The sequence below is a fragment of the Rhinolophus sinicus genome, linkage group LG05 (assembly GCF_036562045.2).
Source record: "Rhinolophus sinicus isolate RSC01 linkage group LG05, ASM3656204v1, whole genome shotgun sequence".
Classification (NCBI taxonomy): domain Eukaryota; kingdom Metazoa; phylum Chordata; class Mammalia; order Chiroptera; family Rhinolophidae; genus Rhinolophus; species Rhinolophus sinicus.
Genome location: NC_133755.1, coordinates 170,242,352 through 170,257,712, shown reverse-complemented (window position 1 = coordinate 170,257,712; position 15,361 = coordinate 170,242,352). Strand labels below are relative to the sequence as shown.

General features: G+C 44.2%; 1 protein-coding gene across 2 annotated transcripts in view; it reads right to left on the bottom strand.

Moving 5' to 3' along the window:
• PLEKHG1 (pleckstrin homology and RhoGEF domain containing G1) overlaps window positions 1-7,764 on the bottom strand; it is a 212,190-nt gene extending 204,426 nt beyond the window's left edge. Inside the window, exon 1 of one of the 2 annotated variants that reach the window (XR_012496798.1) lies at window positions 7,477-7,764. The gene's annotated coding sequence lies outside the window, so the exon portion shown is untranslated. The remainder of the gene's footprint in view (window positions 1-7,476) is intronic. The other variant, XM_019735456.2, reaches the window with a different exon arrangement.
• Window positions 7,765-15,361: the final 7,597 nt, after the last annotated feature.

The window sequence follows — 15,361 nt, the reverse complement described above, 5'->3', positions numbered from 1 at the left end:
AGCTTATATAGACAGCCAAGAAAAGTGGAAAACAGCCAAGACCACCAAGATTTTCCTCCATCATTATATTCCAAAAGCTTCCAAATATTTCCCCAAACACTTTCTTGGACTCAGCAGATCCTAGTCAGCTCATCTGCACACCCACTTCTGTTCCCTGCCCATCTCATCGCCCTTACAGCCTGCCTTACCCTCATTATCCCTTAGCAACTAACCAACTCTCTAAAAACCCTGATCTAGGATGGGAAAGGCATGATATAAGGGAAGGGTTTTCTTTCAAAAAATTAACTTTTCAAGTCTATGCCTCCCTGTAACATGCTCCTCTCCCACCCACCCTGTAATCCCATATTCCTCATTTTGACTCTTAGGCTTCGTATTTCATGTACTTAGTTGATTCCAATTTTTAAATATTCAGTGAGACACCCGAATATTTAAACTGTAAACTATTTCAGCCCAGCTCCCACTTCCTCCTTTGAGGCATCTATAATGTTCTAGCACAACATAGATGCTTAACCTAATAACAGGTTTACTTGGCTAGAGGCAGCAAACACAGGATGGTATATTTATGCCCCAGATTACAGTTTTTCCTTTCTCGCAGCACATCAGAGAAGCGCAGACGTTTGTGTTTGAGGACTGTCTATAATCACACAGCCAGAGGGCTGAATTCTGAGATGGCCTGGGATCCGCCGCTCCACCCCTTCACCCCTTCCACCTGGTGTCCCATCTTCCTTCTCCATCCCCCTCCACCCCAACCTGCAGAGACAGCCTTCATTCATCCTAAGGCTGGACACTAGTGAACATGCATCCCTGGAATGCCTACCAATGGCCTTTCCTTTGCGTCTACTGGTTTCCAAAGACTCGGATTTCAGCTAGAGTTGATGTTGGTTTTCAAGACCAATTAAAGCATGAGGGCTTCAGTCACATGAGAAGGTGGAGGGAGGAAGGAGGTGGCTCTGGAAGGAAAAAGTCTGCACTTTCTTCCTCCTTGGCCAAGCGGCTCCCCACCCCTCCCAGTCAGGCAGGGTGCTGGGCGGGCGAGAACTTTGCTCAGGCTTCAGCGCAGAGTGGGGAGAGGACGGGAGGAGCTGGAAAGCACCCCCAAAGGAGCAGATTCCCAGAGGGTGTCAGGAAGGGCACGCTTACCATGTGTGGAGGGCCAGCATGGGTGGCATGTTGAAATTAAAATCAAACAGCATGCAAGCACACTTAATTACAGCTACAAATAGCCAAATGTTGTCAAAACTCCCAATGAGTCAGAAACTGAGGAGTTAAAGAATCCTGGATGGAAGGGGGAGCTGGAGGAGAGATGACAGATGTCAAACTGGGTGCAGGAAAAGGTCTTAAGGAGGACTCAGAGTTTAGAGGGTGGTCAGAAAGCAGACTTAAGTGGTATCCTACTCTCTAAACAGGGAGGAGGCTGGGGAAGTATTGGAGGGGAACACTGTCTGGAGTATGAAAACCCAGAGGCTTGCCGGGGGAAAGGGGGTTGGCTCTAAATGGAGCCCCTCCATTTCTTTGTCAGAAAGGACTTACGTGAGCAGAGGGATGATCAGCCCCTTTGGATACCGGGAGAGGAGTATTTATGTTAAATTAAATCTAGAAAACAGAAGGCAGTGAGCGCTGAGCTAATGCCTTCATTGCCCTTCGGAAGGCATTTGTGTGCATTAAGGACTCACCCATCTCTGCAGACAGCTGCCAAAAGGAATTATCTGGCTGCAAGAGCTGCTCAACCTCCCTCCTACCGGAGAATCTATAGGTCAGTTTCACTTAAACAGGATTCACTGATACGTTTTGTTCATTCAAATGATCAAAGTTTTAAACTTTTTAAAACACATCCCATCACAAATGTCTTACAAAACTTTCATTTGCTATATTATTATTTAACTCTTTTGACAGGTCCCAGTCAACCTCCCAGAGCTAAGAAACAGAAGAGAGAAACTCAGTTACAACATAAACCATTGGAACAGAATCTTGTGAGCAACCATAGTGTAAGACTAATTTATTCAATGGATACTTATTGAGCACAAATATTAATGCATTATATTGATGCTAAGACACACTTTTTTCACAACTTATAGAAGCATCTCACAGGAGGTGGGGTCAATTTTATCAACAGCATTTCTTTTCTTAGTAGCAATTTTTTAAATGGTGTATTTCAGAAGTATCTTAGGTTTGATGAAACAGGAACTCATCAATATCATTAAAGTCTCAGATCAAATGTTGCCTTCTCTGAGAGGCTTCCTGGAGCACCAGTCTGAGGTGGCCCATCTATCACCCTGATTCTCCCACTTTGCTGATTGCATCTCTATGGAGACCATGTCTCTTGTGTTCACTGCTTGGCCTAGGACAGCATCAGGCATCATTCTTGGCATAGTAGGGTCTCAATAAATGGCTCTGGAATGAAGAACAGTTACCATTTATGGAGCAATTACTACATGTCAGACCTGAACTAAATGCTTTACAGAGGAAAATCTTATTTATTCCCAACAACTTTAAAGAGGGGGGAACCTGAAACAAGTAAGTGGAGAAGCCAGGACGAGACCTCAGTTCAGCCTGACTTCAAAGTCAGACACACAGGCAACATGTTGTACTGTGTATCACATACAAGCCTTGGAAAGTTCTGTGTTGAATTCTGAGACTGGTCCAAAGATGTCTGGCAAGATCCCTGAAGCGACAGAGAGGAACAAAGCTGTTCCCCCACCCTTGAACATCCCTTGTCTTTCTGAGTACTTCATGTATAAGGTCCTGTGTTAAAATAGAGATGGAGGTATCTACATCTCTACCCAATAAGATGAGAGGCTCCAAGGAAGAGATGGAGATTTAAACTTGTATGGAAGGATCCCTCCATCGTTGAGAGTGAACACAGCCCACCTGAGGCTCTGCAAGTTACCTCGAATGACAGCAACATAGGGTATAAGTGGGGAGGTGCTAGAAGAAATGCAGGTACAAGAGCTTTGGGTGCCATGCTTGGGAGTCTGAACTTTGTTTCATATGCTCAATGACCTTCATCAATGACCTATTTCAATGTGGGCTTCACCAGTGTAAAGACAAAATAAAGAAAAGTGGCTGGAAAAAAAGAGTGACAAAGGAAATCTGATTATAAGTCAGTCTATATAGAAATCAGCTTAGATAGAGCCTATGAAATTTGTCATTTTGGGTCCCCACAAAAATATTGTAGGCTATCACAAACATAGACTATGTTACTTGGAATAGAATTGGAAAAATCCAGCCTGCAGCCTGTTTTGTATGGCTTTCGAGAAAAAAAATGGTTTTACAATTTCAAGGGGTTGTAATCAAACAACCCCACCCCCAATCAAATACTATATGACAGAGACATACAAGGACCACAAAGCCTAAAACACTATCTGGCTCTGTACAGAATAGGTTTATCGCCCCCTGATCTAGAACTTCTCATCATCCTCTGCTGTCTCTATTCAGACAAAGGTCACTTAAGGGCTCAATGTGACTAGACGCATAGAGAACTATTAATAGATCCATTTACCACTTCAATGATTAGAGCTAATTTCATGGTATGGTGATTTATTGACTTAGTAATTCCTCTTATGAAAATTCTAAAGTTTCAGTGATTATGAGACTCATACCCATTTTAATTCTGTCATGGATATTTTAAAAAGATGTCTTTCTTACACTTAAGGGCTTGCTAGCTTTTGGTCAAATGCTGTAACTGTTTGCTCTTCCTAATGCTGGTGATAAGGGGCTTTTGCAGACTCTAAAGCACCCTGGTTATTAAAGCTTTTACCAAAACAACTTTCTTAATTAAAGACCTGTGAAAACCCTGACTCTCGTCTCATCTCATCGGGTTAGTACACCAAGTGGGTGTAGCTAGAATCTTTTTAAAAACAGCCTAACATTAACATGCTTCAAGTTGCCTTTCCTCTAAGATGATTTGGGAAGGGGGAAAGCAGAGGAGGGTTACGAATTTACAGTTCCATGAATCCAACATTCTTTAGCTTTCCATCAAACAGTAATTCAATATTTACCAAAAGAAGATGTTTAGGTTTGGAAATTTTTACTTGGCTTGTATCTCATCAAAAACAAACAGACAAACAAACAAACCAAAAACACCACCTTTTTTTTGGTGACCTTGTGTATACAGATTGAAAAGATACTCAAACATGACTCCAACATGAAAACCATAGTAGATATAGTATACAGTCAACCCCTCGGCCCTGGGATGGGAATCACACACGCATCCTTAAAGCTGTTGTGCAGCGTCTGAATAACCTGTGGCCCCGGTTATTCTGCAACAAACCTGGGCCCCCTTGCAAGGATGGTTAGGCTATATTTCTATCACCTTTGCTAAAGCATCTGTTGCTTTTCATCAGCACGAGCAACATAAAGAGGAACATGCTGTCAGCTCTTAATTACTTGGCTCTGCAGTAAGTTCTACTTGGCACAGACGCCCATGGATCTGAAGGCCCAAATAATTTGGGGTTAGCTTTTCATTTTACAAAACAAGGCTGATACAGGCTGTGATAAAACATTCATGTTTGAGACGCCCAGCACACCCAAGTACGAGATTGTTTAGGGTCTCTGTCTAGAAAATGTTTCTATTCCCATTCCTGCTTGATTGAATACATGAACATGTTGCCTTAGAAATCATGGTTTTCATAGGTCAAAAGAGACGGCATTGTTTTTCCCTCAAAGACTGACCCATTACATTTAATTAAAAATGCCTCCATGCTACCATCATTTCTAAGTAGGGCAGTTCAGGCGAAAGAGAAGTGAGCCTGGGTTAAATCATAGCTCTAGCCAATGTAACTTCCAGCAAAATCACTCATTCCTGGGACTCAGTTTATCAACAGCCATCATTTTTAAAGCACACAATGTGCCAAACTCTCGGATTATTTCATTAATCATTGTCAATGCTCCGCATGACTCCAGAAGGAAAGGCCTTTATTTCCTAAATTACAGAGGAAGAAATGAGCAAAGGTGAGATAATCCAGAGAGAGTAATCAACTATGATTGTTATATTTTCCTGATTATAAATAATCTATGTCCAAATAATTTCCTTAGAGGGGTCAAGGTCTCAGTGCTAATGAGCTAGAGGCAAACTTCATACACAGGTCGGCTACTTGCAGAGAGCACTGGATCTTAAGCGCTGGCACTTTCCTAAATCTTTAAGATGTAGGGGCTGGACTAGATCGTCCAAGATTTGGTGCATCCCTGCATTCTAGTTTCAATATTCCATGGATCTAATTATACCTGCAGGAGGATGAAAGGTGATCATTGCTTGACCAGCTACCAGCAATGAAAAGGGAGTGGGGCAGGAGGGGAGAAATCTGCAAAAAGTGGATTGCAGCCATTAAGCATCACAGTATAGATCCAGGAATGGCTTTTAGTTTACTAAGGGCTCAAACGATGTGCTACTGAAGCATTTCCTGTATTATGTCAGACTGAGAACCATTAAATCTTAATTAAATCACTTAAAAAGTCATCTCACAGGAGGAGAACAAAATAGTACTGGTTATTCTTGGGTTTGCAAAATTATTGCCACTTCCTATGGGTTTGTGAAAAAGTGATCATTTAACCTCTTTGAAGTACAGTTTGAATCTCCCATGGAAGTATTTAAGCTTGTATTTGGTAACAATCATCCCCCTGTTATAGGCACTGAAGGTAGCTGATGCCCACGGGAAAGACGGAGATGAGCAGGAACATTGGATCCAGGACAAGCAGGATGAGGGCATGGGTCTGACAGCCAGAGAACTGTTTTTCACTGTGCTTTGCCCTTCAGCAGAGACACTCAGGGACCCGCTGGCTACCTGAGGGAAAAGGAAGGTCATGCAGTAATGGCTGTGGAGGCCCTATGGAGGATGAAGCCAGTGAGGTCCCAGACCTCTGGGGAAAAACATTTCTTCACATCACCGGTGGCTTAGATCGGGGCTTCAAATAAGACAAGAAGTGAGGAACTGAGAAGGCAGAGGGTCTTATAGCAAACCATCACTTTTGTATGTTAGTCTTAAATACTGTAGACCAAATAAATACACAGGGCGAGGGGCAGTGGAGTGAGGAGTGAGCATGCAGCTTCTGGAGCCACCTGGTTCATACTGGTATCAATCACTTTATGAGGGCAGCAGCCAAGGCCACCTGAGGTCTCACCTGGCAAAGCCCAAGTTACAACGTAGTTTTCTTATTCCCTGACGGAATGGGCTTGGAAGTGTTTTAATAATGTTACATCAAAGTCCAAAGTCTATAAATTCTTGAAAAGTACGGCAACTACAGAAACTGAAAATCCAGAAGGTGCCTATTTTAACACTTGATAACTATTTTTACAGCACTGCACCACCTATCTGGGCCTGGAATTCTGTTCGATGACAAATCTGACCTAGAGTCAACATTCTGGTCTCCTTCTGGTTTAAATAGGAAACACAAGGTAGTTCTGTAACCAATCTGTCGGAAAACCCCCAAACCAACTCTCCCTCGGAGACCGGCAGTGTCTTTTGTGTTGCTGGCTGGAAACAGCCTCCCACCGGACTCACACTCAGTGATTTAAAAAATATGTGCAGTAGCCGTGGCCACCTGAGGGTGGTACAAAGGGAGAGCTAAGGACCAGAACTTAATGAAATGCCGGCTCCACAGACAAGACTCTACCAAAGCATGTAAAAAAAAATGTGACCCACCTCATTGTTTCCAATGAACGCTCTGAAATTGAACAGCCTAACGACTTCTCCCAGCGAGACCCTCTTTAGGCTTCTGGTGTACGAACCAGACTCAACGCACGACACAAAGGGGCGAGCTGCCGGCGTCACCCGCAGAGCCAGCCCCCTACTGTCCTCCGAGGCCAGAAAGGTTGGCCAAGTCCCAGAGGAGACCAGGTGTTACCTGTTGCCCCCGTGACTGACGAGACGCCGACTTTCGACGTCCCGCCCCCAGGCATGTTTGCGGAGCTGGGGCGCTCAGGTTCCTACAGAGGCGGGGGTCCTCCGCCGCCCGCCGCTGTTCATCGGTGCTGGGGCCCAGGCACCGGACGGCTGTTGGGGAGTTGACCCGGGGTGGCTGATGCTCGGGTACCGTTCTGGGACTGCCTTGTTTGCGTGGTGGGACTGGGTTTTGTAACACAACGGGGTGCACGTAGACGCTCCTTCTCGGAGAAGCCAGCGTTGCAGCTGCCGTGGCTGCGGGTGGGGGGGCGGGAGCACCCGGCCGCCAGGTCAAGGCTGCGCCGGGGCTCGGGGGCCGGGAGCCGGGAGCCGGGCGGCGGCGGGTCGCCCCCTCCAGGCAGCAGCCGGCAGCGGCGGGCCCGAGGTCCCGGCGGCGGGGGCGCCCCCAGCACCGTCTGCCCCCACCCCGGAGGGAGCGCGCAGGGGAGAGGGGCCCCGGCATCGCGCGGCGTCCGTCTACACCTGCGGACCTGGAACGCCCAGCCGAGGGTCTCTGGGTCCCCTGTCCCCCGATCTCCCGGCGGGCGATCCATCCCTGGGAAAGCACCCCGGGTGTGAAGGCAAAGCCGGCGCTTACCCGGAGAGGGGTGTCTCCGCAGCCGGGGCCGCGCTTCTTGCAGGTCCGGCGGGGAAGGGGCGGCTGCGCTGTGCGGGGCTCCGGCGCCCGCCCAGCGCCCTCACCGCCGCTCCGGCTCCGACTTCCTCTTCCTCGGGCTCGGCCCCGTCGCTCGGCCGCGCCCCGGCCCGCCCCTCTCAGCGCGGGGCTGTGGACTCCGCCGGCCTCGAGCAGCGGATCCCCCCCGTCCCGCCTCCCCTCTGCCCTGGGGCGAGGAAGGTGGGGAGGCGGAGGGGGAGAGAGAAAGAGAAAGATTAAGCACTTGGACTTGTCTCTGGAGCGCTGCCAAACAGAGCAGTCAAATTACAGCCCCTGGGGCGGGGGGGATTTAAAAAAAAAAAATCCTGCTACTGTTTTTGCAAACACGTCACTTTTCTTCATTTTCCGGGATCCTCAGGTTTTATTTTTTTTTTCTTTAAAATAATACCAAAAATAATTCTTTTAAGTCAACGTTCTAGTGTTACACAGAAGCTCGGGGTAATGATATGTACAAAAAGGGGGAAACTCAGTGTTTTCCAGGCATCATTACCCTAATCACCTCAGTTAATGTACCAAGTAACCTTTGCTTAGAGAAAGTAAAAGTGAAGAAAGGAGGCCAAGAGGACTAACCTTTGTGACAACCAGATAGATGTTTAAAGGCACCGCTTTGTGATAAAATTAGGACTTGAGTTAAAGGTGCCTATAAGATGACCCTCAAAGGCAGGCGCAGAGATTTCTTAACACCTCTCCCTTCAAAGGCAGCCATACCATCAAATGTGCCTACTGACTCCACTGGGTTTTGTCATTGGTAAGAATGCACTCTTCCATTACTTGTTCACAGACTTGCAGCTTTACCAACTCCTAGCTGTGAGGCCCTGAGGGAGTTTTTAAGTCTGTGCCTCAGTATCTTCATCTGTAAAACGGGGAGAATGATGACAGTACCTGCCTCATGGACTTGCTGTGGTTTCAATAAGATAATGCGCAGGAAAGGCCTCGCAGAGGACCTGGCACACAGTAAAGCCTGGATAAATGTTAGCTATTATGATTGTTGATTTCCCCTTTTTATCTGCTTTTACGCATGTACGTGGTTATGGAAATTATAATAAAGATTTGAAACAAAATAAGGTTTTGTGCAGTAGGGCCACACAGTGGTACCATTCTCTCCCTACAACGTGCACTTTATGTTCAGTTTTACAATTTATTTTGTCTCCACAACTGACTTGTATTACCTAAAGCTCTGAGGGTTATGCTTGGAATACATTCACGGCGGACGATTTGCAATGGGACTAAAGCAGACATTTGCCATCTTCAAAGCAAAGTTTCAGTTGGTCTTGTAATCACCATGTGAGGTCCACAGCACAGGTGCTAGTTTCCGTTTACAGGCAGGAAACTGAGGTTCAAGAGGCTTCATCAGATTCTTTCCAGTACCTGGAGCTCACACAAAACTGTGCGTGTCACTCCATCTCTCTATGTTGTTACTTGCAATAGAAGTGAGCAGAGCACCTCATGTGTCCAGTACATTTTGGTCTTTTTCAATCCTGTGAGCTAGGTGCTCGGCCTCTCTGGACACTCAAAAGACCTAAGGTTCAAAGAAGCTAACTGATGAATGCGTCTGTGTCTGATGGATGGCGGTTGGGGACAACTTGGAGAGGAAGGGAGGAGAACTAGGGTTTCCTGATTCCTTGAAAAATGCTGTCTCTGCTACCGTACTCTCTGGCCCCATGCAATCACACATTTCTTAGTATAGATGACGTAGAGTGAAACAGTGTGATCTGACTGCCAGCTGCAGACTCTGTCACTTACCAGCTGTTCACCTGAGGCAGATAACAATTCTGAACTTTGATTCTTTATCTATGGAATGGTTATTATAATTCCTGTCCAGCCCACTTCACTTCAGCTTTTTATTCCTGAGGTGGGAGGTGGGAAGTGGCAAAAGGAATGGGAAATCTCTTTTATTGACACTGAGTAACAAGCACAGACCTAGGCATCTAACCCTCATTGTCATTCCTGATTCCCCAATAAGTGCGCTCTACCCTTCTGATCAGGAGAGAGTGATCTTGAAATCACCTGTTCTGACACACCTGTGTATCCTTATCTGTGTGTACTCAGCACTTAGCTCAAGTCCTAACTCACAATAGATACAAAATGTCTGGTGGGTGGGTGGATAAGAGGACAACATAAGAGTTGTGAAAACGCTATTATGTAGTATTCCACGTGAGTAACATGCTATTCTCCCCCTTTAAGGAGAAGAAGCCAGTGAAATGACTTTCTAATGGCATATCCAGTAACCGGAAAATTCTTTAGTTGAGAGGCCTTAACACTAACAATACTAATAGTAATACTAATCAGTCAAGGTCAAAAGAAGGAAACAGAAACCACTTAAAGTATTTACGAAAGAGGGACTTTACTGCTGAGAATTGGCTCCACAAGCACCAGTGATGGAAAAACGAAGAATCCAAAAGAAGACAGTGAGGCAGTCCAGAAATTAATAAAAGCAGAAAGCTACCACTCCCCTAGGATGGAGGGGCAGGAAGAGGGGGTGTTCCAGATGGAAACTGTCTGTGGGAGCTGGAGATACAGCCCACTGCCTTAGACACTGGCAGAGGGGGGGAGAAATACCCTGGTTTCTTGCTTCCTTCACCTTCTAATCCAGTGCCTTCCATGGGTTGAACCCAGCTGACAGAGGGAATTTAGCACACTCAGCCTGCAGGGGTGTCCTCACTGCCACCCCTGCAATCCTGTGATACTGTGCAGGAAAAGGGCAAGATGGATCTGAGGAAACCAGCCAGGCCTAGCATAGCCCTCAAATCAGGGCTCTGCTTTCTCAAGATTGAGTCTATCAATTAGATTGCTTTGGAGGAAATGTTTTTGCTTTTTGAGATCATTGAGTGTCTCCCATTGCATCTCATTTATTCCCCCATAGAGACCTGCTAAGGTAGCTATTATAATCCCTGAATTACTTGCAAGGTCACAGAGATTCAGGAAGTTTCAGTGACTTGCTCAAGGCCACACAGCTGCACATGGCCGACCAGGTTTAGAACACGGAGCTGTGCAGTCCAGTTCTGTGGCGTGTCCCACTAATTCAGCTGTTTCTAATGGAAGACAGGGCAACCACACACAATCTCATATAGAATCACATTTCAGGGTCACCGATCTACACACATACGGGATTTAATGTTGGCAACGTTTACAGAGTTAAAAGTCTGAATCACGCCTTGCTTTTATTTTATGACTTTTGGTGATAACTTTTATGAGGCTGATGATGGCTGGACTGAATTTATGATCACACAGGATTGGAAATATCATGTCCACTGGATTATAAGAGTACCTCAGAAAAACCTCACCTCAGGTAGCATTTATCCTGTTTTCTAAAAAAGCTATTTAAATATCAATTTTGGTTTGCAATGACCAAGAGTATTGTGACCGTGTTAAGGAGATTAGGGTAAGAGAAGGGACTTTTGTGTAGAGTCTCATGTAAGGACGACAGAAAACCAAGAATATCAGTAAGTGTGTGGTACGATGACCCTGACCCATGTCTTCAAATTCCCTCAGCAGGGAGTGACAATCAGAGTCTACGGTGGGAGTGGTGCCCCTTTTCCTGAAGCCTCTAATTAGCTAGAACATTGAAAACTGAAGAAGCTGTGCTCATCTCAAAGAGTAAGATAAAATAAAAAATGTTCGTGATTACTAGGATCTAGCTGAGTTGGGCCTACGAGTAGGTAGAGGAAATTGAGACACCTGGGAATCCTTAGCCTTGAGAATATCTCCATTGCTGGCCTGCAACGTGGTACCTAAAATTCCCCTCACTAGTAGCCTAGCAGGGTAAGCCCTGGTGTTCAGGACCAAAGTGCAAATTCATTATCTATCAAGGATAATATAGGGAAGGATTTTCCTGCCTACTAGCAGACTCGCATAATGAGTGCCTCAAATCTTCTTAAAAAGTGTAATTTCCTGCTGGTAGAAAAGAACCCCAGATACCACCCAGGGCAAGAAGAAAGCAAAGGGGCACCAAGAGATGCAAAAAGGACAACAGAAAAGTGTCTGGATAACAGAAATGTGTGAAAATAAGGTGTGTAAACAGCTCATGGTCAATATCATAATTTTATCTACTCCTCTAAATGTCAATTTCCTCAATTTTGACCAATACAGTAAAGTAAGAGGTATGTGTAGATGCGTTGTAAATAAGGATATTTGCAGGAAAAAATTCCAGAACCTGAAACTTTTAAACTTAAACTTAATTCTTCTTGGTTAAACAATCCAATATTATTTTACGCCGATAGCCTGAAGAAGATCTTTGTAATAGAGAACATTCTCAGTTGTACTATGCTGAAATAAGGCAACATTGGACAGTTTATGTATCTGCTTCAAAATCAGCTTTGTTTTCAAGTTCATAATAGAGTATATTTGGCAGGTTTTGAAATTTAATTTATTTTTTGAGCTGTTTTCTCTGTCAGATATGTTAGAGGGAGGGGCTACTTTCGACTTTATTTCTCAAAAATGTTATGTTTAGAAGTTGTCCACAGGAGCAGTACTACACCCCTTAGAGTCATTTGGAAATGTGTGTGCAGGGGTGTGTGTGTGTGCTGTGCTGTTTTTGGGGGTCACTATGGGAGGGGGAGTCTACAGGTGGTTGAATGCCAGGGTCACGAAACTTTCTGCAATGCGGGGACAGTCCTACACAACAAAGACTTGTCACATCCTACATACCAATAGCAGCATCTCCTTAAGCACACACTGTGAGGAGTTCCCTTAGAATCGGGCATCTCAAATTTAAATCCTTTCAGGGGCTGGACCAGGTCAATTTAAAAAAAAAAAAAAAAAAAAAAAGGTCCAGCAGCTCAGAGTTGTGAGGATGTGGTATACACTAGAGGCATATGAATTCAAATTTTCTTAAACATCGTTCTGGCCAAACAAACATTCCCTTAAAACAAGTTCTGCTTGTGGACCTGCAGTTTGCTCCTTCCCTTTCGCTCCCAATTGCTGTTGGATAACTTTCCAGACAAAGATAAAAGAAGGAATGACTCCTCCCCGCCCTCACCCGCCCACCTCCTCCTTTTTTAAAGACATGCGGTTAACTGCACAGGAAAAGATTGATAGAAAATACTTTGGCCTTCCTCCAAGAGTTCAATGCCATGAATGCTATAATTAAAATAATAAAATGAGTGGGGAGAAAATAAGACTACTTTTACCCTCGAAAATGTAATGAGTCAAAAATGTAAACAATACACTGATGACAGAGGCCTCAAGCGTGTTTTCCCATTCATCCTTCTGTATCGCTTCTCTTTTGCAATTTTACAACAAATCCCTACAAGTTGGTAGACGGAACGATGATTGCTACTGATTTTTGAACACTAACCATGTCCCAACTCTCCATGAAGTGCTGTGCATGCATTATCTTATGTAACCCTCCCAGCAAGGTATAGTCTCTCCATTTTATAAACGAGGACACCAAGGCTTAGAGAGCTCAGGTAATGTGGCCAAGGTTTTATGAGGAGTAAGAAGTATGGGAATCTGGAACCAGGTCTGTGACCCCAAACCTCTCTCTTATGTGCCACATACCACTGACGTTTGTCGGTACTCTGTGTGTCGGCCATCTTTCCCCGTCCATTTTGGTCACCTTCTTCTACGCCTTCTGTAGTTGTATAGTTCATGGACAAATGAACACGTGTACCCTGCTAAGAAGCTACTCTAAACAACGACAGCTCGCAATCTTTTTTCCTCAGTTCTAAAATCCAACAACCCTGTAGATGGGAAGTTCTTTTCTTAAATTATTTGTAACAAAGGCAGCCCTGCCCTGAACTCATTTCTCAATAAAACCTCACCTTCCATGGTTGGGTACTATTTGTAGTTTGTGTTTTTTTTTAATCCCATGTAGTAGGGATTTCTGTTCATTTAACTGCAGAAATATTAATATTAAATGTTTGATTTTGGGGTACTGCTCCAAACTCCAGCAGGACTATTACATAATATATGGCATATGCACTGGATCGGCTTTCTAAAATCTCCCATCAAAACCCCCTAAAATCTTGAATTAGAGATTATGAATCGGAAGTTTGAAAGACCCACAGTATATTGAGTAGATGCTACTAAAACTATGCTTATGAGTGTAAGAAGCTGTGGTGTGTGGGAGTTGGTTTGTACTCATTTTCAAGAGCTGATTGTTAAAATTTCAGGAATTTTGTGAGCCAGTTTATGTCAAGTTTGTAACTTGAAATCAGCCATGGCGGGACTATACACCACGGAAACCGGCAAAGGCTACAAATCAGGGCCTCCCTCCTCCCGCTCCCCCCAGCTGGTTGTTACAGCCCACCACTGGAATAGGGTTAAGATAAGAAAGGCGGGAAATGTAACACTATGAGCTCTTACCAGTCTACCTTTCCCTGAAGGTTGGAAGGTGCTAAGGGAGGGTCTAGGATGGAGAAACAGAAAATGTCATTTTGGTTTCACTGAAAAGCAAACCACTTTTCGTAGACGATTTTTGTCTTAGGGTAATTATAACAGGACTAGAACAAGATTGCTTGGTGTGTCAAGGCTCATTAGGAAACCAGGGCTTAGACAGCTTAGGTAACGTGGCCAAGGCTTTATAAGGAGTGAGGAGCAGCGTAAGAATTGGTAGGTACAAGGGAATAAGGAGCTGTACATTTGTGGTACATTTTACTGATCCATCAATAAAAGCAGATCCTGTGGAATTGCCTTAGAATGCCCATCCATGTTCTGCCTAGAAAATTCCATATTGCCAACAATTATTGTTGTTATGATGGGGCAATCTCAGTTTTACAAGTGTTGTGATGAAGACTAAGATGGGAACTTCTTCCCCCATTTCTCTCTCTCTCTCTCTCTTTCTCCTTCTCTCTTTTAAAGGAAGGCATGAAAAATAGTAAGTTAGATGGTTCACCAAAAGCCACCGGAAGCACTGTCCCCCTGGAATATTGGACAGAACAGAGGACCAGTGAATGGCACCACCTATGGTGTTGCTAGCAGGTCACAGGGATTTCTGGGTCCCATCTCTTTCCACAGTCAAGATGTTTGGACCTCATTTGCCATGGGGAGTGTTTGGGTAGAAGGAAAAGCACGTGGGAGGTTCAGTTAGTACCTGAACTAACACAAATCTGGAGGGAAAAGATTTGCAGCCCACAGACGCCCTTGTATGCTGCTCCCTTCAAACGGAGTTTAGTGATTATCTAGTTCTCCTTTCTTTTATACATCTTCAGACTCAACCCTATGACCTGTGAAGAAAGGAATTTTACATTCAAGGTCTGCATGCATGTGCTGTAGACAGGAATAAAAAGGGAACTGAATAATTATACGATTAAAGAACAAGCTGATCATCAGAAAACAGAAAAGCCCCATAGTTATCCTTATTCATTAACACCAAAAAAAGGTCTTTGAAACTGTAAATTGGCAGTGCTCTTTCAGACACAACGTCATTTTAGAAATAATTATCTAGGGCCATCACTGAAGTCTCTATAAGAACTCTTTAGAAGTTGCTGGCAAATTTGGAAACGGGATATTCCATAGAATGGTATTCCTTTTTTTCCATTTCCCTTTTAAATAGGAGCAAGCTGTTTCCAGAATAATAATAATAAATACCTTATTCCAAGCAAAAACTCTAGAAGGAAAAGTTCCAGTGAAACCAAGATTTTAAGGTTGTTTGCGCAGCAACTGAAAAACGTTGTTTAAAATGTTTGGTAATAGGAATAAAATGTTCTAAAACTGGATTTTCGTATTAACATATTTAGTAAATTAAAACACAAACTTTTAAATATAGCTCAATGTAGTGCAATCGTGAAAGACAAATGCAAAGTTAAAAAATGAATCTCATGAAATTTTTACAAAAAAAGGAAAATTCATTTGGATGGGGAGCATT